General features: G+C 38.1%; 1 long non-coding RNA gene across 1 annotated transcript; it reads left to right on the top strand.

Moving 5' to 3' along the window:
- Positions 1-1,464: 1,464 nt before the first annotated feature.
- Positions 1,465-5,222, top strand: LOC137464593 (uncharacterized). The gene is made up of 3 exons (XR_010994296.1): positions 1,465-1,799; positions 3,277-3,333; positions 5,108-5,222. It is a non-coding gene; the product is annotated as an uncharacterized lncRNA (long non-coding RNA).
- Positions 5,223-24,873: the final 19,651 nt, after the last annotated feature.

Below are 24,873 nucleotides of genomic sequence, written 5' to 3'. Positions count from 1 at the left end.
AAGCAAGAAAACTTTACCCCCACTGACAACAGATTTAGAATTTCTCACTACAGTGCCCTGCAGTGGTGCCCTACACTGTGTCTATAATAAAATTACTAATTTTTTTAATATATTGCAAATGATTGATCATTCCTGTCATATACCACATAACATATCCTTATCATAATTAATGTGACTGGCTCTCTGCAACTGATGCCCTCCATCATGAACTCTTCAAGGCACTTTCTTATGTGAATTATCACAACTTTTTAATTTTAAAATATTTTTAAACTGTTTATTGCAAATTGCCCAGTGCATTTATTAATGCAGCAGAGTAATAGATGGGTGTGAGAATTTATAGTAGCTGTTGCTCAGATGGTGAATCTCCCATAGTTGTTAACATTAGTTGCAAAGTAAGATGCTGTTTCACTTACAATTTTCGCCATCAAAATAAAAACCTATCCAAAGTCTGCTGAAACTACAGCTAACTGGAGCAAAACTACTGAAGACATTTTGCACAGACAAGATATAACTATCTGTGCAAATTAAGAAAATACCGGGAGTTATCCTAGGGATCTAAATGTGCTATAAATATCAAGACAGTATTTAGATTACAGCTCCATCAGAGTCCCCAGCAACATTAATTCCCAGAGTTGGTATCCCAGTTACCAAATAATTACAGATTAGGTGCACAAAGTACAAAATACAGAGTTACATAATGACTCTTTCAAGTGAGACAATGCATCTGATCCCTCTGAACATTTAAACAAATCCTTTATACACACTTTCATGCTGGACATGAAGCCCAAACTCCTCTCATTTTAATTTCTATTTTTATATTTGAACAGGAGCACTAGTAAATACTGCAACATCATGCAGCTAAATCGAAAGAACATTTGGTGAAACAGTCATCTGAATGTTTGTCTCTCAGGAGTTAAGTAGTCTGAACAATTAGTACATAGTTTCTTCTGAGTGACAGAGTTTAATTGCTGCTTTTCCCTATTCTTACTACTGTTGTTCATTATGATTGCATGTTTCCACTTTTCTAGGAAAGAGATTGAAAGGCCTCTGGGGTAAGCACACTTCTGCTTTTTAAATGCTCAGGTATTGACTTGAATGGTGGATTTCAAATTGATTTGAAGTGGGACTTCTGGGCATGATTGCAATACAAATATTAAATAATAATTAGTGGAAGTAATAACCACCTGAAAGACACAAAGAGGCAATAAGTAATTTTTTTCTTTAACAAGTATATATTGAAGTTTATTTTAAGTATTCCATAATTTAAATATGCCAAAATATCTTACTGTAGCATTTTCTGAATTTATGTGGTTCACAACTGGATGACACCACATTTATGCTGGTGAAATTAACACAAAACTGGTATAATTCAGTGCCAATCAAGTCTTAGAAGTGTATTGCTATAATTTTTAAATGCATAATGCATTTCTACTGTATTTAAAGAGAAGCTAAGTAAACAACTTCTGTACAATCCCAAATATACACTGGCTACATACACCATACAAATAAGTTTTTTTCTGTATTTGTTTGCTTTGTTTCTCAAACAGTAAAATCAAAGTGATGAATTATTATGCAAGCACAAATAGAAAACCTTGGTAACACCACAACCTATTTTTTATATGCTGTGTTCTAGAAATGGCTAGGAATGTTTTAGAGTTATTTTTAACCATTAAATTGTGACTTTTTGCTTGTATTTATCTTCCTTGGTTAGCATGGGAGAGCTGGTGAATTCTGAGGGACATTTGGGACATAGAGGAGCATTTCATGTAAAAGAGAAAAGACAAAAAGGTGGTGTTAAGGTACTTTTATGCTTTCTTGATTTGGACTGCTTTGCTCCTGGCCAGTCTCCTTAACACTGATTTTAAGCTATGCTGCAGCCTCTTAGCCTAAGAGTCTGTTTTGACAGCTGATGCCACCACATAAATCTTGTGCTGGTGAAAACAAAGAGAAAGGAATGAAAATGAAGCCATACTATGTGAGGACACTGACATCTGTAGATCATAACCAAAAATTCTTTGCTGACTAGTTTAAGACAAAGAGTTACACATTAAGTTGGCAGAAAGAGCCAACTGTGAAGCTGCCTAAAATAAACCATGTGCTCAGTATGTTGCCTATGCACCGATGGTAGTTTTGGACTGCCTTTGCTAAGTTCTTGAATCCTAGAAGGGTAGCAATTAATGCTGTTGAGGTTGATTGTGTCCAAATAGAAAGCCTAAAAGAATGCTGTACCAACTTCTAGTCATATCTGGGAATACTCTTCTATGGAAAATCAGTTATGCTAACTCTATAGGGCCCATCATCACACAAGCATTAAATAAAACCAGACTTCTCTAATTGTGGGATGAATTGCATTTATTTTACGTTTTATGGCTTACCTCTATTTTGACAATTAATTTTTCTTAGAAGATGCTAATGCTGACAATACAAATCTCTTAGTAATCTTTAGCACAGTGTAGTGTGTATGCACACATAATTTTTTTACTTTTCCCTTGTCTTTTTCTGTGAATAATGTCAGTCATGTAAAAATAAATGCTAATAATGTGTGAATTCTTGGTTTCAGTGTTGGTTCAATGATATTTCAAATTGAATTTCTTATGGACTACCATATTTTGAATCACAAGGTAAATCTTTTCAACGCAAGGATATGCAAACTGTCCAGTGAGATGAACTCTTCTGTCTCTAGATCAGCTAAACTGACAGATTGTACTTTAAGAAAAGAGTTTTTGATTTCTATAAAAGCCACCATGGACCGTTTTTAGGAGAGTTTAAAAAATCCTTTTGATTATTTTCCATCTGCAAAATATGGTTCATGATAAAAGATTATTTCATTTTGGGAAAAATTATTATTTTTTTTAGAATCTGTTAGAGCATTGCAGATTTCTTTCATTACATATGAAATTCAATTTTAAGTTCAATTAAAAAATAATAATTTTGTCTTCCCCATTTATCTTCTTTATGAAGTCTTCAGTTCCCCTTTTTTACTTATTTTTTTCATAATCAATAGAGATGACATAGTTCTGTGTGCTAAAATGTTCTCATTTTTCAAATATTTTATCCCTTTCCCTTGGAACAAACAGAATATTAGAAATCACACTTTATCACTAGTATCACTGAAAGCCTTATAGAAACATTATAGATATTTTTAATTTTCCTTTGTCAAAAATGGTTTCAGAGTATTTTTTAAAATCTCAAATGGTATTTTTTTCAGTTGTATCTGTCCTACGTTCTAAGGCATGGAAGACATAAACAATACATTTTTTATGTTTTAGTTCACAGGCTTCATCTACTGTTTTCCTCCATCAAAGGATATTTTTATACATCTTGACATGGCAGGTATATTCTACAGCATTATTCCACATCAGTAAGGAAATAGTCACTTTCCAGGCCACAAAAGTGAAAAAGTTGTCTATTAACTCATTTCTATTCCTGCAAACAAGCAAAACTGCTCAACAGAGAGCTTGGCTTTACTGAGTACTTTGAGAAGTGCACTTTAGTCTAGAGGTGTAATTGTTTCTATTTTTAGAAAAAAATATTTAAATTATTTTACTTTCTTAGACAAAAGTGAAAATTCATAGCTTCTGTTTAACCATGTTATTAGCAATGTAGCAGAGTATACTTCTGAGCGTCATGACAAAATGGACTCAACCCGTTTCCATGAACATATTTCTAACTGCTGTGATTAAACAGTATGCATTCAGATTAAAAAGGCACACAGCTCAGGTGAAACAGACCTTCAATGAATTTTGACACTGGGATATAAATTAGACAAAGTTTGTAGAAAACGTGATACCTTCCATTAGATCAACTGATAGAAATGGAGAAAAAGTTTTTGACTTGACTGACATCATTAATGAGAACTAAGAAGGAGGAAAATCCAAACTAAATACAAGTGGGATGTGTTGCTTTTAGTATAATAAATTATTTTAATCAATTAAACCACTGGTGAGAAAACAGCTGCTAACATGAATGTACAGAGGATGAATCAGTAAGAAAACTGTCAGCTTTAAAAATAATGTTGCTACTGTCTCCATGAAGAATGTAGTTCCCAGGATTTTTTTTTTAAACATGACTTGGAGGTCCCTTGTTAGTTCCTGCTCTGTGCAAGAAATGGATCATTTTTTTTATGAAATAATTATTCTACTACCCTTTGTTGTGTTTTGTCTGTGATCTGTGCCAGTTCAGTGTAGTGAATAACAGTTGATGAGTTCCATGCATGTAATTCTCATGAGAATGTGTGATAGTGTAATATATCAAATTTTAAAGAGTATGAAGAAAACCTAAAAGAATTAATTTCCATTAATTTCCATTAATTCTGGTCACTGATATCGATCATGTTAAACATGTCAGTATTCATGAAGTTTACTTTGGCTGTGCCAGCAAGGTTTCATTCTAATGAATGTTTGTTCGTATAGGGGAGGTCTGCTTTGGATTGTGAGTTTAATACAGGAACCGTTGTTTAAAAAGAGATGTGGGAAAGAAGGAGTCTTCAAGGAAGTGTAAATGCTGTAATTATCTAACAGTTTTTTTATATATACCAGCATTGAGTATTATGAAATAGTCAGGAATATTTTATTAATGAGGTCTTCCATTTTGAATTATTTGATTGATCGGTGGTATTTGAGAGGTTAATTCAAATGCAAGGCCTGCTCCTTGCAAGGTAGTTTGGAGACTTTTTTCCTAGTGTGTCTCACACAGTGGCTAATTTTCTGAAGTTTGTTGATTTGTGCATTCCTCTACAAGGTACTTTGTATTGTCACTTTTTGCCACCTGTATTATCTAGAGAGGTGATGTTCATCTTCTAGTACACAAAAAGCAATAAATTCTTAATTTAGCAGTGAAAATCTGTGGAGAAGTTTAGGTGAGGTTTAGTGGCACAGTCCTTTGAAATACTTTCCCATGAGTAGTTCATGAATATGATGCCATTACTCGTATGAGGGACACATTTTAAAATATGTTCAAGCTTTGGTTGCTCTCTCCTATGATTTCCATAGTTCTTTATGAGTAGTAGGCACTTTCATCTGAAAACCACCAACTTAGGTGTGTCAATATTGTATTAAATGAGAGAAACAATTGTTCTGGTTTCAAGTTCTTTCTTTATCTTTGACAGAAACCAACTTGAATTAAGCCCCTGCATACCCAAGAGACCTTTGGTAGAGAAATTCTCTAAGATGTGAATATTCATAAACTGCTTTTTAAGACATTCATATGTAAATGGCACTGTTCTTGTCAGGCTCTTCAGCATTTTAGAACTATGCAGACATTTTCTTGTCATACTCTGAAGAAATGGGAAATTGCCAGGGTGTGGCTGTGTTCTTTTCCATCACATATCTATTTTTACTATATAAGCTATTTTGCCTCTAGTTCAGCCATGTCTTTATGTGTTAATACAATCATAAAACAAGTAAGAGCTTTGTGTGCATATATCTATCTATCTATCTATCTATATATATATATATATATACACACACATAATTGATCCACGAAAGCCTAAATCTGAAACATTTTATGAGATGTTTATGTATATAAATCAGTGTCTCATGTACATATATACACATATGTATATGCATACATATGTGCACAAATACCGAAGTGAAGGCATTCATCCTTACAGTGTGAAATGCTTATGGTATAGATGCAATTCCTCTTTGATTTTAAGACGATATATGTCAATAAAAATATACAGACACAAAAGCTATGTGAATCACAAATATGTCTAGGAAAAGTAAGTAATGTGCCTGAAAGTCAGGTAATTTAACAGGTATGCTACTGTCACAGAGATTTAAAATATAAGGATCTGCTTTTTCAAATGCAGATATTTTTCATAGGAGCAAGCTTACTGCCTTCACTGATACTGCTAATTGAAATAAGATGCTACACCTGTCTCTAGATCCATTACCTAAAAGCTTGTTTACGCTGAATCAGAAAAGTATACTAACACTGTGTACATTGAAACACCTTAATTCCATGTGATACAGTACTGACTGTTGAGATAAGGTAAAGCCTACATACCCATCTGGTGCTTATTAAATGAGGCACGCATAATGTTTTTCTGAGCTACTGCCTTCCTGCCTTTCCAAAGCTGAGAATATACTGGAATGATTAGGAAGCTAAGAAAGGCCCTACTTGCCCCTGAACTTCACTTCCTCATTATGACATTACAGCCTCATAACAGAGCACAGCAAGCCATTTTCATCTTGTTCCGCAGAAATCAAATACAGAGCTTTAGAGGGCACTTACAGACCCATACAACAAACAGTCTCCTCATACAGTGGAAGGTGCTTAGACCTTGTTGAAATGAAGACCACAATGTCTGGCTGCCATAGGCAGCTCACAGCACTTGTTCTGCTGCTCTATTGCCATGCCAAATAAAATATCATAATCTACTTCCAAGAACAAAAATAGATTACCAGCAGTCCTGCATTTAGCTGCATACATTAGGAGAAGCCTGACTGGCTTTTGTCAAGGAAAGATGCACCAAAGTCAATTTGCTGTAGGCAGTGCTGATGCCAGTGTACACAGTGAGGACTCCAAGGCTAATACATGATGTGACAGATCAACAAGACTCAGATAAAATCCAGGATCATTTTGTCTGAGTGCCTAAGTGTCTTGGCTGGATACATGCAAGGGGAGCAGAGCAAGTGTTCAATTTGCCCATCTTATGGACTACTTGTGCTGGCAATCCTGAGAAGGGAACATCAGCCAGTAAATCTTGTTTTGCCTGGTTAATATGGCAGGTTAATGTGAAAAGCTATGGAAGAGGTAGCAGGTGAGGGAGTATGACTTGCAGTGTTACTTGTAGGCATTTAAAATTCCTCTGCTCCTAACAACCAGCTGCAGTCTGCAGATCTCTTCTTTCCCTAACTGCTCAGTTGCCTTCATTTGTACATTCCAACCAGTGATCATACTAGAAGTTTCAAGAGCTAGTTAAAAATAATGATGTCTCAGCAAATGCAATAGTCGCTCTCAGATGTTCAGTGGAAAACACTCCTTTCCTTCCCTTCCTCTCCTCCCCCACAATACACATTTTCTCCTTCTCCCCCCCCACCAACTGCTTGATCTTAGAAGGGAAAAGTCCTGAAAATCTCAGTAGTGCAGCAAACATGTCCAAGTTCTCCACCATCATCCCTCACCAATAAAAGAAGAGGCATGAGCCTCTTCTACACTGTTAGTTACTAAAATTTTAAATAACCAAGCTTCACTGCAAAAAGAGCATTTCTTAGGGGAATAAAAACGAAATTTAAGATGAGAAAAATTATTATTGTATAGCTGTCTTGTCCCTCATTCCAACATTGAAAACTGTGACTGTGCTTCCAGAGATTAGGCTGCTTCTGTTCAATTACATATAGAAAATGTCCTATGAATCCTTTCTTTCCATAATGATTGCATGAAAAGGGAAATCACCCAGAGCCAGTGCTGCATCAGTGCTGCATTCTCTGTCCTATTTACAGGATTGCAATAAAAAGGAGATTGATTAGCTGCTAATGAATACTGAAGACCTTCCTGGAGCTGAATGAAGTAGTTCAGCTGTCATTCAGAGAATGGCCAGCCTTTGAATGGTGAAAAGCAGAGTGATAAACAGAGGTGTTTTGGTCTCTGGTGAAGAAGAATGCTGCCTTGGGAATAGATGAGTCTGTCCCAGCAAACCACTGTGGAATGAGTGGGGCCCAGTTTTACCACATCCAAATATCATACAGGTGTCCCAATAGTTGTTTTATTTTCTTGTATGTATAGCAGATAAAAGTCCTGGCAAATTTCAGTTATGCTGCCTGTGCATACAGGCTTCTGGAGATGCAGATGTTAGGGTTCTTTGTAATGGAAGAATCAGCACGCTGAAAATTGTAGGAGTCATCCTTTAGGAAAGAAATATAAGTACAGATTCTACTAAGAAGGCTACAGTAGGAGAAGCTGCTGACATTGAGAAACATGAGGAATGATACTTAGAAAGTAATACCTGTTGGTCACTACAGAGGAAATCGACGTGAGCAGTTAGTATTTACTCTCAAGTTAATGTACAACTGTGAAGAAATGAAGGATATAAATGAAAATAAATATTACCAAGTAGAACAGAAGGCTATTCAGTAGTCTTGTCTTGGGAAAACAGGTAAGCTGAAAAAGGAAATGAAAGGACATGAACTAATTTTCAAAATTAGTATACTCACATGTGTCTGTGAAAACATGGGCATTCTCATTCTGCAGAACAAGCAGGGATATGCAATTGGGGTGAACACCACGTTAGACACAAGGCTGCCATGTCCATACTTTCTTACCACAGTGCAATAGTCACACCACCCCTTCTGCAACTGTTTCATCATCCATCTCTCTCTTCAGGTTAACTTGCTTTTTTCTCCTAGGGCTTTAATGAGCAGAAGTAATAGTCTGATGAGGTAAATGAGGTAAAGACAACCAAAGGAGTGGGAAAAGTCATTAAGTCTGTGGTGAAGATGACTATGAAGGAGAGGGAGATTAGTAAGTGGAAGGACAGAGAGGAGGGAAGGGTAAGGATAGGACAGAAGAGATAGGTAATAAAATAACCACTTTTGGCCCAGCACACCATTCCAAAAAGAAAACTACAGACCTAAGCAAATATCATTCTCCACTTAATGAAATCAATAAATACATAACATCAGGTCTCTGGAACTTCTGGCAAAGGATTTAAATTTGATTTCAGTACTTTTCTGTTTTCGGCCTTACAAGGTTCTAACAGAGCCTTGTGGTTGTTTAGAGCCTCTTGAGGATTAAAGACTGAAATGAAGTACAGATTTTTGAACAAAAGGCTAGAACCTAGAGCCAGTAAATGTATTCTGGCATTTAATTCCATTTATTTTAGGGGAAGTAAGATTCTTAAATACTTCCTCTGGCGTGAGCTGGATGTGTTATTCACAGAAAGTACAGTTACAATGGAGGCCCTAGGACTCTGCTAATTTATGCCACTTGACAGTTCTCATCACAGTTGTAGGAAAAATCCACTATGGAAGTATGACAGGGCAACAAATGTGGCTTATCTAAATAAAGGATATTTTGCTTGTACTTAATGAGACATACTCAGATATACTATTCACCTATTGCTCAGGTTAAAAAATTAAACTGGGATATATTTTAATTGTTTTCTAATGGTTGAAATTAATTAGTCAGGTGTCAAATATATTGAGGCATCCAAATTAATCATATTGCACAAAAAATGTTTTTTTTATATAATTGTCAGCCTTTTATATAACTGAAGTATTAGACATTTTAAAGTATATGTATATATTTGTAATTTTGAATGTTTTGTACAATTTTTTCATTTTCCTTTATTGACTTCTGAATCATAAAAGATTGAGTTTCAGTTCATGTGGTCTTTGCTGTCTAAATCACATAAATTTTAAACAGAGAAAGTATTTTAGAGAGAGAGAGAGGCATCTATTCACTAGGTGTTTTAAACAAAAAAAAATACTCAGCAAATATTCTTTTTTGTTGGTTTTTGTTTGTGTTTTCTTTTGTCTGTTTTGTTTTTTAAGAAGCATTTTCATATATATTGAAGCTGACCATTTTTAAAGAACGGTATATATGTTATATAGCCAACATCATTGTAAAATCCATCTTTTATGAATTCTCTGCTTTGATATTCACCATTACTTGTTAAACTTTGCTGATAAAAATATTAAAAGAGTGGACAAGTCACACTGCAGTTAAAAATTACATGGAACAGTCTACCGTTGTCTTCTAAGTTTCCCATTTCCACTGATGGCAATTTGCATAACAGAAACGTAGGTTAAAATTAATTCCTTATGCTGTTTGGGGAGTAATAACTCACAGAAATACTTTGCTGTTTCTCTCTTCCACAGCCAGATACTTTTGTGTAGATTTCAGTTACAAAACATAGCACAACATAACATAACATAAACACAGCAGTGATAAAATGAGCTTGATTTAACCCCACTTAAATACAACCTGTCCCTGTCTTTTTATTTTCTGCAATACATACCATTATTTTCCAGATGGGATATCCCATAGTAAAGAACACAAGACAGACCTCCTATCTATATACAGAATGAAAATTAGTTTGAGTACAAATACAGCATTTCTAATGACACTGTTGTGTGAGGTCAATGTTCTGTTTATCTACAGTACAAGATGTTACTTTCCAAAAAGTGAAAGACAGTTTTATACTTGTCAAGTGATCACAGAAAACTGTTAGTGCCCTGCAGCAGTTTGACAGTGCAGGGGAAGAGAGGCAAAGGCAGAAGTTTAAAAGCTACTAGTGCAGTAAATACAATAGAACAAAGACTGAAGACAGACTTTCAATGTAAGTCTATATTCCTTTCTCTTAAAAATATTCTTGAAAAAAATTATTAAAATGGCAGATTCATTAAGAAATAACTAACTCTCCATGTAGATAGCTTCATATGGGAAAAGTGAGAGTAGCCCACTCTCTGACCAATGTAAAATCATTAGAAGATGCTCATGTTTTCCAAAATCTCAGTCAAAAATGTTTTCAGTTGCAAAATAAATGCCCTGTTATGAACATCACATTAGTCTTCAACCAGAAAACTCAAAATCAACATACCTTAAGCTAACATTAACTTAAATTTTATATATGCGCATGAAATTGAAATTATTTTATCTTGTATTTTCCAGAATTAAGATTTTTTTTCAGAAAAGGTATGTTGGGTTTTCTCATTTAAACAGTGCTTCTGAGAATCCTGAGACTCTGAGCAGCACCTGTCAGTGCTGGGAATTTTTGCTGACTTACACCTCAAATTAAATTAAGAATTACCGTAATAGGTGTCTATGCATTAAAGAGTAAGAATCTCCAAATTCTACTACCAGTTGAAAAAAGAGATGAGAGTAAGAGATCTCTTACTGAAAATTGATCAGATCACAAGGCACTGATTTAGATCACAAGGCACTGATTTTCTTTAGGCTAGAATGGAAAAGGAATGTGCTTTTTTAGTGTAACAAAGCTAAGCACAATATGGTGAAAGTATAATTACATTTGCTTAGAGATCTTCTGTGCCATGCATTTTGACTATAAAATACAGGCTAACCATTCAGATGTTAGGGCTGTTAATTGATACACTAAAAGAAGTAGAGGCAATTAATTAATTAATTGTATTGATTTGGCATGGCCTCATTTTTTTGGTAGTGGCAAAGGGGGGCTAAAGGGGTAGCTTCTGTGAGAAGCTGCCAGAAGGTCCTACCATGTCCAGCAGAGCCAATCTCTGATGGCTCTGAAGACATGCTGCTGGCCCAATTAGAGAGGTTGGTAACGCCTCTGTGATGACATTTAAGAAGAAAATCAAAACAGCGCATGTCACACTATGACACAAAATAATTCACACATCCATGCTAAGATCAAAAGAGCAAAAGGAAGCAAGTTTTATTTCTGACCTTGCAATAGATAGAATTCCAAAAGTGACAGTGGATTGGAGGACGAAATTACCACCTCTTCAACTGCACTGGTCAAACCAATAGTCCATCAGTTCTCTCCTTCCACAAAGAAGAATGCAAAACAATCATTATTTACATGACAGTGTGTGAGAAACTCCAGTAGAAATATGTAAACATCAGAAGGCATAGAAAAATTTTAGAAGAACTTTAAAACTTTCAAAAGAACAGGGTGACACGCACACACACATTTTTTTCCCTGAGGTGGTGAGGCAGCATGGATGCCACCATTTAGGTGTGGCCCATGGCTTCCCCTTGCCTGGCCCGTGCCCCTAGCCAGATGTGCTGCTGGCAAAGAGGGCAGGGGCAGCAGCAGCTTCCCCTTCCCGGCACCCTCCAAGAGGAGAGGCATTGAACAGTGCCAGCGCTGTGGCAGCCACCACTGTTCACATGGTGGTGGCACAGCCACATGGCTGATGGCGAAAACATGGTGAACGACTCCCCAGCACGGAACCTAGATCAGATCAACTTCTTGGCGCTGCAGGATCCTGCAGGAATCGTGTGGAACTTGTTGGCAATGGTACCTACGAGCAGCAGTTTTACTTCTAGATAGAGGAGGAAGTGAGGATATGTGAGGGAAAAGACCATAGCAGCACCAAGGTCAGTGCAGAAGGAGGGGGAGGAGGTGCTCCAAACATTAGAGCCAAGATTCCCCTGCAAGCTGTGGTGAGGACCATGGTGAAACAGGCTGTCCCCCTGTAATGCATGAAGTGCGTGGGGGAAAAGTAGGAGAAGTGCTCATTGCTGAAGCAGGTGGATGTTGGAGGGGGCTGTGGTGCAATTGCAGACCTAATGGAGGGAGAGGGCCCCTGCTTCCAGAGACCGAGGGGCCTTGCTTCCAAAGACAGAGGGCCCTTGCTTCCAAAGTAGAGCAGCCTATCATTAGAGGACTGCACCCCGTGGTTGAGTGACCCACACCAGTTTTTGGGAAGACTGTTTGCCCATGGGAGGGACCTCACAGCATGGCAGAGAAAACACTGCTCTGCCTGAGTGAACAGAAGATGATCTCCAGTGGTGAACTGACCAAACCCCCACACCCTGCCTCCCTGCACCATCAGTGGGAAGGAGGGAGAGGCTGGGAGGAAAAAGGTGTTTAAAAGTCTTGTTTTACTTCTCATTATCCTCCTCTTACTCTGTTAATAATAAATTTACTTTATACCTTTAAATTGGAAGCTGTTTTGCCCTTTGATTGTTTTTCTCCCAATCCTTATCTCAACTCATGAGCCCTTCATTAATTTGTTTCCCTCTCCTCTGCCCAACTGTAGCCAGAGAAAGTAAATTAACAGCTCTTGTGGATGCCTGGTGTTTGGCCAGTGTCAAACCATGACATTACTTAATTCCATTCAATTTGTTTTTAATTTTTTTACCCAAGATCCAGTACTATTTTGTCCAGTAAAATATTTTTCTGAATGCATCTACCATTTAAGTAATATTTTACTTGAAGAAATTCAAAGACAATTCTTTCACATTGGCTAAAATACAGTTCTACAGCATCTATGTTAATACAATTTAGGTAATATAAGAACAAAAGCTCATTTTTTGGTCAGCTGAAGAAAGCAAGCAGAACAAGTAAAGAGTTTTTTTCTTTAGTTGGGACTTAGAGTTTTTTGTTTGGTTGGGGTTCTTTTTTTATAATTTTAAGTAATCTGATATTTTGGCTGATTAAAAAAAAAAAACAAAACCTGTAGGACACAGGAAAACAGGTTTTATGATTACAATAAACAGCCCCATTTCTGTTCCAAATCTGATGCCTGTACAGTATTCATTCATGCATCACTTTTAGAAAATGCTTTAAGAAATAGCACTCTTATGCTGTGGCATTATTGCAGATTTAAAAGAGATACAATAGTCTTTCTTGGTCCTTCAGCTTCATTAAAAAAGTGAAAGCTCATTATTTCATTAGAAATAATTTCTAATATTTATTTGCTGGGAAAATACTTATCAATGGTTTATTACTTCTACTAGGTTCAGTTCAAGAAGGACTGCAGCACTAAGGTAGACAGGTCCCCATTACTTTTATGATTCCTCTGTCTTTGAACAGTGATAATTGTTTTTCTTTCTAAACCATTCTTCTGCTTGATCAACTGCTAAGTGGGTTTGTATTGTTTCCACCACTACCTCCACCAATGATACTACACTTAGCCACATAGAAAAAAATTGCAGACTTTCGCAGAGGTCACAGAGATCCAGAAAAGGACAATGATGAATACTCAGGATTACCTGTTCTAACCATATTACACATGTCACTAGTGTATTTTGCTGCTTTTGAAGTGAAAAAGACCGTATGGAAGGGGAGCACTAAAAATGAGCATTGAATAAGCAAACAACAAATCAAATAAACAGAGTAGTCAAAATATTCAACTAAAATGATCTGAAGTGGCTGTAACATTTTGTTGAGTTCATGGAACCCTTAGGTCCACTGAAGTTTTGTTGTTCTAAAATACACAGGAGGATGCAAATCTTTCAAAGTTAACATGGTAAATATATATTTTTAGGGTTCTGCTTATTTGTAATAATCCTACCCTGTTGCTTTTCAACCTCAGTTGCTAAACAATCTTTATTGAAAAAACTGTTGGTATATCCATGTGCTAGTAGTTTCAGAAATATGTATTAACTAATTCCAATTTGATAGTATCTTATTGAATTCCTGCTCAAATTTGGTGTTGGCATAAGTGTTCAGCTCTAAAGCACACTGTTGAAGCTCTTCCACTTCAAATTACTTTTATCTTTCAAATAACTGAGGTGTTTCTCCCCAGTGTTCATGTGGCATTTTCCAGGCAAAAGAATTTAACAAGTGAAATGAAAGTTAAAAAAGAGAGTGACATTAAGGCATGTTTAGGCCAAAATGCAGTACAGAATTATCAGATGAGTATGGAGGGTAATTTAAGATTCAGTGTAAAATCCATATATAATAGTAGTTTGTTAAAGAAGGAAAAAAATTTCATGCCAACAGTTTATCCACTCATGCAGAATCAAAGCCTTCCCATGCAAATAATTCTTTAATGAGCAAAATAAGGTTAGACTTTGAAGGTGTATATGCTATATTGCAAAATTTGGCACGAAGACTTAGCTCCCGTAGCAGAATCTCTGTACTCTTTTCTCTGCAGATTTAGTTTTCAAAATTAAAACACCCTGTAGGGAAAAAAAGAAAAACTTTTCCAATCCTCCAGCACAGACACACTTCACACACAGAGCATTGTGGTGGCGAGAGGAGCCTCTTGACCCGGGAGCTGGAGGAAGTCAGCTGTGGGTACCCTGGGTAAACAGTGCTCCTGTGATGGAGTGGGAGCAGGGTCCCAGCCGGAGGGACCCAGTGCTGCCACAGTCAGGGCCTCCAGTCTCTCAGGGTAATGAAAGAAACAGGCATATGCTGCCTGCTCCTGACCCAGGCTGTAAGACTTGCACTTTGGCCCTGACAAAGGCGTGGGCTGCAGCACAGCAGACAAGTGACATTTACTCTTGTTGTTGGCCAAAAGGCAGTGGCAGAGGCGTGAAACAGTTCGAGGGGAAGGCTGATATCCCACAGCTGCTTTGCTGCAGCAAGACCATACAATTTCTAAATTGCTGATTTCTAAATCTATAAAATCCTTTCCTGGACCATGGACCTTCCTAACACAGAAATATTGCATATTTCTGATTTATGGTGGATTTCATACAAATCATAAACCTTAGAAAAAATTAATGGAATAAAAATAAAAATAAATGTGTATTTAAAATAAACATAAAAATGTGTATTTAAAAAACTAAAATTGTATTTCAGTGGAAAAGTGGAAATTCCTTGCTTTGGGAATATGGTAATATGGGAGTTGGCCATTTGCCATTGGTACAGCTCTGCTCTCCCTCACTATCATGGCCTGCCTTAGTTTTACTGGAAATGCAGATAATACTAATAACCTAAATTATAAAGCAATAAAGTCTCATGGTATTGGGCTAAAATGTATTATTGTTATTTTTGCTGGTTTTGTTGTTGTTGTTATTATTATTTTACTGGATAGCACAGATAGTTTTTCTCGTGATAAATACCGATGGGAGAACAGATCCAGTTCTACAAGCACGTTAATGGCAGTTTTTCCACTGCTCATATTCCTAACACACAAGTTTCAAGCAAACGTATCTACAATTACCTGATCTTTTCTCTCTCTTCTCAAGGCCCTGCTAGGCAGTCTCACCAGCTCCTGGGCACAGCCCTCACAGTACTCAAAAATTGGTGTTTGGGGTTGAAATGAAGCACTCTGACACCAGCTCAGGACAACGGAGCCTTTTAAGGGGAACAGTGATGGGAGACATGGATAAAGCTCCTTCCATAGTATGTTCTGAATTTAAAGCTGACATGATGAAACTCTTCATAACTCCCACCAAATGCTGAGTACACATCCAGCCATGTGACAGGGAATATGGCTGGACATAGCTTTTGCCTCCATAAAGGGTGCATAAGTAGTCTCTTGGTGGCTATATGCATCCCCCACACGCACACCAGGCTACCAGAAGGGCATGCTGCTATGTAAGGCTAACAGTGACTATCTACCACATTCTGCCATGAGAGGAGCAGTCTGGATGTCCTGACACCTCTGTCATTGCACTGAAGTGCTGCCATGGTTTGACCAAAGTGTGTGGGAAGGAGCCCAATGGAGGCCAGGCCCTAACATAGTATGATCAAATGGCTTGGGTAGGGAGAAATCTTAAAGATTATCTAGTTCCAACTCCCCGGCTGTGGGTAGAGATGCCACCCACTGGATCAAGTTGCTCAACGCCCCATCCAGCCTGGCCTGTGGGTATCCTCACACCACTCACAGACGTGCACAGGCTGTATGTGCTGCAATGTTCTCACACCTGCAAGAAACTGGTCACAGAGGGCACTGTTTCCTCATCCTCAGGAGACCCCAAAAAACACAGAGGCTGCAGGTGGCAATACTGTAAAGAAGGGAATTGGTCTGTTGGAAAATGTGTGAAGAAGGATTTACAGATTTGGATTTGTAAATCTTTGGATTTACAGATTTCTGTGCCAAAGATATATTTTAAATTTAAGATTTGTCTGTGACTTTTTATTTCCCTTAGACCATTGCTTTGGTCTGGCTACAGCTATATTGCTTGGGTGTAACACAATTCTTCAAATAGACATATCATAAATGTCAGAAAAAAATTTATAACAGAAATGTGTAGAGAAGCCTAAGCACCCAATGCTGGAAGTGGCTCTGTGGAACTGTATACACCCAGCACTTTGTACAAAACCTGGCCCATAAAAACTAGTTTTTATGGGGATCCACCTGTTCTGGCTCTCCATGGCATCTAGAATATTAGTAGAACTGTTGATCAGGACAAACTGCTGCCATTTAAGCAGAAGACTCTGGCATGGCAGCAGCATGTATTTTAGTACTAGGACATCTGCTCTTTCATGGAACAAGTTATTTTCATTATGAAGGCATTAATAATGTCATGAGCTATTAAAAATAAAAGACATGTCAGCAGTATAACTTTCAAACAGTCTTGCAACTAACATGTGCTTGTATCTGTGTGATCAAGGTGGGACTTTTACACTTTACCAACAGAGTTGTGGGTAGGTTGTTTTTTTTCCTTAAGTGTAATTCGAAATGTTTTACAGTTGCAGGCAATTTAATGTAACTAGTTTTGGATGTTACCAAAATCTCTCTCTCAATCTTGTTTTCAGAGTGACAGGATAATCTTGTTAATTCACTAATTTAGGATTTAGAAGCTCTGAATTCTATCCTGGTCTGCCACAGACCACAGGCAGCAGGAATGCAGCAATCACTCCAGCCTTGGATGGTACACAACCTGGGAGAGGGAACCTCCCTTATTTAGCATTTGCAGCACTTGGTATGCCATTTTAATACAAATCATAGGTGCTGCAGTGTGGGAGGAACCTGTCAAAGTCACTGAACTGTTGTTGGTGTGTCAATATCTGCTAAGCTGCCGCAGGAAATGTGGCTGACAGATAAAGCTGGGTCACCCAGCACAAAACTGCAGCGGTGCTCGGTCTGCAGGGCTCCCTGGTGGCAGTGACCAGTGGAGCATGACTGGCAGCACGGGGACCGGAACAGCCGAACTTTCTGCTTCTGGCATCTGAGAAGCGAGTCCCCCACAACTGCTGGCCAGCAGTGGAGCTGCCGTGCTGCTCCTCTCCTTGCTGCTGAAGGCCCCAGGCAAACCACAAACTGTTCAGACCTGGCAGGGGACCAAGAAGAGATAAATCAATTTAAAAGGCAGTTCAGCTTGATAAACCGGACAAATTTCTACTCTTGCAGACTCGTGACATCTAAACACTATGGTAACAGCTTACCAGAAGAACAGCATATGTGTTTTCTTTAGCCATTCAAAACTCCCAGGGTCGGCACAGCCGCTGTGTGGACTTTGGCATGCCACCTGCCTTACAAAAGCTTCCGATGCCGTGCTTCATTGCTCAGGGGTGGTGAAGGGCACAATATGCTTTGTGTTTGGTTGTTTTCTTCCCTGTAAGTCAGCCTCCGGCCTTTGAGAAACATTTTGCCAATTCAGTCTGCCAATAAGAACGGGTGGTTGCACAGCTTCCTCTAAAAAGTGCAAAATGCCACATAGCCAAGGACAGGTGAAGGGAATAAATAAAAGTATATGGGGACAAACTCAAGGTCAGGAGCAGCCCAGGTGAATGGCTTTGTTGTCAGCACAGCCCAAGGCCTCATTACTGAAGGTATAAATGAAGACAAATCCAAATATGGGAAGAATGTTTCAATGGGAAACAGCCTGCAGCATGACTGGAGTGGGATTCTCTCTAATAGAGAGAATTTATAATTTTGTTTCTGCAAAGTGGACTTAAACATGAGTGCCAACATAGAAATGGTTCTCCAAGGTACCAGTCTGAGCCACCTGCATCATATGCAAATGGCACAGGTTTACCTTCTCCCACCCTCTCCAGGTTTTCCCTCTCCACTAAAGCACATCCATTTGCTGTTCACACAATTCTCTCTGCTCTCCCTCCTTTTTCCCCTCTGTCTCTTCTAGTTCTGCTTCATAAGAGTTTTACTGTCAAATACAAATGGCACTTGGAATGAAGTAGTCATTATTAGATATTTCGCATGTAAATTTTAAGTGTCCAACAAACCAGATCAACTGTCCTTTTCTCTGACCCAGCCATCTGCGAGCTTGCTGTGTTAAATTCTCCATCTCCTGATGCCAGTTGTTTGTCTGCTCTGCAGAACACAATTGAAGGTGAGCAGAGTATGCTATATCAGCCTTTCTTTCAGTTTTGCAATTTCAGATCATTGTTACTTCTGTGTAAACCAATTAAACATCCTTAATCCTGCTATTTCATTTGTACACATTTATGAGCATTCTATCCCCAGTTCACCTACTAAATTTCTCCACAAGGAAAATCAGGATGATAGCCATCTCTCTGCCAGGATGCAAAACAACATCATATGCTCTCATTTAGCCTGCTTGTTTTACAGCTGCAGAGGACTCTTGAGTTTTCTGGGAGATGGCAGATCAGGCTCCATAGCTGTCTGCTCAGAGGCAGAGGAGATTGTAAATAATCAGTTTTCCCAGGTTTCTCTTCCTAGAAGTTGTCTTTAAAGCACTATGACAGAGACAAGTGAATGAGATACCTCTTCCCTTTTATTCCAACTCCTATGGAGCTGGAATATTTGTCAGACAGATATGTTGCATATGACAAGGCAATTTGTAGCTAATGTGCAACCACACAGAAAACACAAGAGAAACATGATGGGTCTTTAACCCCAGGTATGAGGACATCTAAAATAATCATAAGCCACATGAGGACAAGAGGATGGCACAAGATGTCTCACACTGTTGCCTTTGTGTAAACACTCTATCAGACTCTGATACTCAATAACATGGTTTGTTTGTGTTAGTAGAAGGATTGAAGGAAAACACAGAAACACTAAGGTTCATAGAGTCCAACTTTGAACCCAGCCCCACCACTGGGGTAGCTCCACTAGCCCAATACAGGGAGTAGCTGTGATTTACTAACCATGACACTTGTCAGTAAAATAACAGCAGCACTATGAATGTCATTGTCAACAATTCTTTTTCCTTCCCCCACTCTCAAGTTTGCTAGCCATGTAAAACCCTTTTTCTCAAAAGCAACTTTTCCTTTCCTTTTCTTTTTCCATTCCCTTTCCCTTCTTCAGGTAGACCCATCACTTGGGAATTTTTTCCTTTGATAGCACATTAAGGGCCTTGCCAAGTAGAGAACAGTATAACTTACAAGTATGTATGTCTCAGCATGAAAAAGTCCTATGAACTTAAATTAGTCTTTCCTTGCTTGAAATCAGGGAAGATAAAACATGCCCGATTAACTCTCACTTATTTCAGGTATGTAAAACTAGAAAACTGATCCTGTGTCATAAAAGCTATGCCAAGAATAAAAGGAAGTAACTAAAACAAATGCAAATATTTAAGGTACTATATTTTGATAGAAATAAATAAAGTGCCCTGATCTTCAAAATTTATGATCATCCAGTTCCTCCTTAGATCTTAAGACACCATATATTAGTATTGCTAATTTCCCTATTGTTCTTATTTAAGTAAATAGAATAGGTATAATCTCACTGTAAACAGCAGATTTTCTCAAAAGTGAAATTTTGTATGAATTGCAGAATTAAATAAACTTTATTTAGCTTAAATAAAAAGAAATGTATTAGGTGACATTTTCTTTTAAAATGTACCAGTGCTAATACCAGAAAAAAATATTTCTGGTTGTTAATACTTCCAGAATCACCAAAAAGGAATTTATACTACAGAATCTTTACAATCCTTATTGAATTATGATGTAATTTAAAACACCCCATGGAGGAACCTGTCTGTAAAGCCAAACACTCTCTCTTGAAGTGAGTTGTTAAAGTGCGCTGTTGAAGTTCTTTTGTTGGAGCTGATTTTGAGCTCTGAAGTTCACTGAGGCAAAAACCAAGATACCGTATGATTTTCTCTTGCTCACCACTCCACTCAGATCGCTTCAGAACTTTCAGTCCAGGGCACAGAAATGTCATGCTTGGCTTTGCTGAGCACAGTAAATTGCCAACTACCACAGCCTGGAATCTGTGCTACTTCATAAAGAAAATGTTAATAATTTGCATTTACAACATTCAGGGAAGCATCACAATTACACAGTAAAAGCTTAAGTATCTAGAAGTTCCTGTAGCTCATGGTAGCCTAAGTAAGTTTAATACTGAATGTTAAGTCAGTGACATAAACCATTCTAAATACAGTCCACTTACAATTTCAGACACGCTCAAAGCACTGGTGGGAATTTTGTTCTCAAAATTTGCCTAGTAGACAAGACCCAAGAGTCAGGAAGTGGCAAAGCTGTTGTTCTCAGCCCAGGAGGCTGCAGGAAAAAAGACAGTTGCTGAGTCAGACAGAATTTCCACTGAGTACTCTGGCTGCAGACCAGCCTCTAGAAGACCTGCCAGCTCACCTAAGGGTAAAAGCAAAGCTTTTAAAAAGCCAATATAGCTCATAAAGAAAGAAACTAAATTTTGGCATCTTTTTTTTTTTTTTTGGTATCTTAAGTTAGGTCTGTGGCAAAGAAATCTATGGAATCTTAGAACATCTGTATGCACAATTTGTATAGTCTTTCCAACCTCAGCCACTGCTGACATAGCCAAGAGCTCTGAGTGCTGCTCGGCTGAATGCTGCTGTACCTGCTACTGTTACCATGGGAATGGACACTGGCAAAAGTAGGATTAGAGCTTTAAAGTAATTACCAATATAATTAGCACTTTCACCTTTTTGGACGTTGCATCCCCAAAAGCTCCCAAATAGTGAAACCATCCAATTCAGACTCATCAATATAACAATTAGTGTCTAAAGAGGCATCAGTTAACATGATCAATGTGGGAAAGACACACAAAAGGAAGGCATTGTTGGAGCCGGGAAGCAGTGGGTTCCTGTGGCCTTCTTTGCTTATTACTAATAAGGAACTCTGCTTCTTTGCTATGAGTCACTGTTCCAGTTTCATCCTTAATTCATTCAGCGTCAAGAGAAAGGGTACTAAAGTGAAGAGAAGCTCCCAGAGATGGCTCAATGAAATTTGCAGAAGAGGGGGAGGGAAAGAAGTCATAACAGGAACAAAATTTGAGATCATAGAGAGGAAAAAATAGTGGAGAAATCTAAGTACAGTGTTTCTTATTACACTGCAATTGTCTGAATTAAATACCTAGACAAAGAAATGCTCATCAGAGCAGTGCTACCTAGTCCCTATGCACGAATCTTTCATCCAGACAGTGAGTGTAGCAGTTAATACACTATGATCTGCACTGGTTTCTACAACACAGCAAAAGCCTTCAAAGGTCTCTCAGTGTTTCCAGCAACATTTTTAACTATGGAGGGTCATAAGGGAATTATGGAATTTGGTAAAATTTTATGCTTCTTCAATTCTTCCACAATAGCCTGCTTGTATTTAGGTTGAATACAAAAGTCACCTTCAGTGACCAGTGAAGTGACTCCTTGCATAATTATTACTGCTTCTATAAACATTTACATTTGTCTGGATACAGCCTGAAAAGTTCTGGCTGTGGTTATTTAGCAGAAAAAGACACACTTTCAGAAGGAACTGATGAACACCCTGAAGAAAGATAGGGCAAGATAGTAAGTAAAATCCTGTAGATTTATTGGCTTACTAGTATATTGACAATCTCTAAACATGTATTTGTTATTAAAAAAAAAAAAAGTACTAATTACCTATGTTCATCCCATACTGCTCTTTCAGGCTGCCTTTGGGTAGGGCTGGGCAGCAGAGCCAAGCTCCAGGCAGAACCTGTGAAATGAAGCTGTGTCCCTGGGGATGTTTTTTATGCAAGTCCTACTTGTTAGTGCGTTCATACCCCCTGTCTGTTCCCTTTCAGTGTCCTGTTACTTAGGCATTATCACACAGTCCAGTCACTACACAGCAGAGCAAATAAAGTGTCTTTGTCCCTCCTATCCCCATCAACAGTGGTGTAAGGTAGCATAGTGAACTTTTACTTTGTTGGCTAAATATAGGGGAGTATAGTGATGGGGGGGAAATGTGTTGCTTTAAGCTAGGCATTGTACAGCTGTTTCTCATGCATCTGGATTTTCAGGACCTTTTAAGATGTCAAGTAATTTTCTTCTACTTTTTCAGTGCAGTTTTTTGTAAAGACACTGAGATCCAAAGTTGCTGTTATTCTTCAACAAAATACCATTGAGACAAAAGATTCTATCATCCAGATGCATTTGTCTTAGTGCATTCTCCCTGCCTACTGCTGTTAAACGCTTTCAAATGAGTGTGAAGTTAGGCCAAGTTCTTCCACTAAGGGCAAAACATTGCTGTGGGTGGAACCCTTCTCTGCTTTCCCCACGACTACATAGACGTAACTGGCTGGACGGCTTCCTTACAATAGAGCACCCTTGAGACATTTGTGCATGTGAAAGACACACATTTTATAATGGCTCATTTCAGAGAAGATGAAGGCTTTTTCCCAGAAAGAGAATTAAGTAGAGCCAAGAGTGGTGAAGATCACCTGTGTGGAGGGACCTGTCATGCCATGTGACTCTGTGTGTCAGGAGGTACTGTGGCTGCTACGCACTGTGTTTTGCTCCAACACACAGTTTGGACATTTTCCAAAATCATGCTGTCTGCTCCAGATGCTCCAAGATGCTTCCAGAATTCCTAGGCTCCCCAGCTGCTACCCAGAGCCCTCCCAAATAGCTCTCATTCCCCAGAAAAACAAAGCAGGCAGAGCCCTCAGTAACAGCTTTATTTTATTCACAGTCTACTGCCAAATTTCTTCACTAACTAGCTTAAAAAAGTTAAATAGATAGAGAAAACCCACTGATGCTTGCATTAGTCAAGTAACTGTCTTTAGTTGTAAGAGGGTCACAGCTGATACAACCACGGTGCATTTTGTGGGCCAGCACAGTTACACCAGACTGAGTTTCAAGGCAAGTATGCAGAGTCAGGAGGTGCTATAATTAAGGTACATAAGGTTAGGAGGTACATAATTATGTTCAACCATAATTACACCCATTCGTGACTGTGCTTTATGATATAGTCTTCAATTACCTGACCAACTCCTTTCTCTTCCCTATTGGATCTGTGCCTGTGTCAGGACTGTCAACATAGCACAGTGCTGCAGGATTGCCCAAACTGCCATTAAACATTCAATTTAACACACAGGGAAGTGCAATAGTATTTGCATTGCATTCTAGTCAGGACACACTACCTTCTTTTGTGATAGAGATGTTTGAGGCATAGGAAGTCTGAGCTCACAGATTAAAATGTTCTCATGCAGATTTGAAAAACATCCAGATTTGCATGTCTGGCTTGCATATTATTAAAGCCTGTATTTATATATAACTTCTGATATGCAGCATCTTTATGAGCTGTTTTCTTAACTATAGGATAAGAAGCTACGACTGAATTTTTTCACACAAAAGGCCTTACCCAGCCTCAGTTTCTGTAGTAAAATTCTTACTGACTAAAATGGGAGTGGGATCAGGCTTTTGGCACCTGCTATCCTGCCTGAGTCCAAACAAAGCATTGTTCAGTTCAGCCAAACCAACAGGAAAAACTGCAAGGGTAATTTCTCAAGTCACAGCACCAATACATGGATACAGTGTGACAGACTGGAACGCTATTAGTAGTGCTTACACTGAAAAAGTGAGCTGGCTCTTCAGATATATCTGACACAATTTTGTGCATTCATTCTGAAAAGCAGAGCACAGCACTCATCTTTTACAGGCACTCACATGTCAGTATCATGAAGAAATAGTTATACTGTGAGCAGCTAACAGCAATCTTTCATAATTGCTTATTAACATCTCCATATTTCTGAAGCATGATAGAATCATAGTTTCAGTGATACTTTGTAATGCGATGGCAAAACAGAAGTGTAACTATTCATAATTTTAGCATCTCTGTCTGAAATAAATAATCTATATAGCAACTATATTGGTGGTACTAAAACACAGTCCCAAATGACAGGATAACAAATATCTGATTTTTGAAAAGATACTACTAAACTATAGCTCTCCTTATAACATAAAAGTAGACAAGTAAGTCATGGAGCTTGCTCTAGAAAAAAAGTGTGCTTGAAAATTCATGATCACATGCATCAAGTAAAGCATACCAAGACTTTACTTTGGTTTAATTAACAGTGTAACTATCTATCCTATGAAATAGGAAGAACTGCAGAAGAAATTAAAAATATGCATCTATCAAACAAATATGTAAAAGAGGGACAAACTTACTAAGGGAGTCCAAAAAAGAAAAAAAAAACATATTTCAGAATTTATTTATTTCTATTTGCTGTGACCAACCTGGGAAACCATTCTACAAAACAACTCAAGTGAGGCTACTTGCTTTCCTCCAGTTATGCACTTGGCATGGCATTCTTGGCATCACAAATTCCATCAATAAATCTCAGTAAGATTTTTGGCAGCAGGAACAGAACTATTTCGACCTTTCTTTTATCA

Source organism: Anomalospiza imberbis, chromosome Z, assembly GCF_031753505.1.
Source record: "Anomalospiza imberbis isolate Cuckoo-Finch-1a 21T00152 chromosome Z, ASM3175350v1, whole genome shotgun sequence".
Classification (NCBI taxonomy): Eukaryota; Metazoa; Chordata; class Aves; order Passeriformes; family Viduidae; genus Anomalospiza; species Anomalospiza imberbis.
The sequence above is the reverse complement of the archived record's forward strand: the minus strand, read 5'-3'. Positions and strand labels throughout refer to the sequence as shown.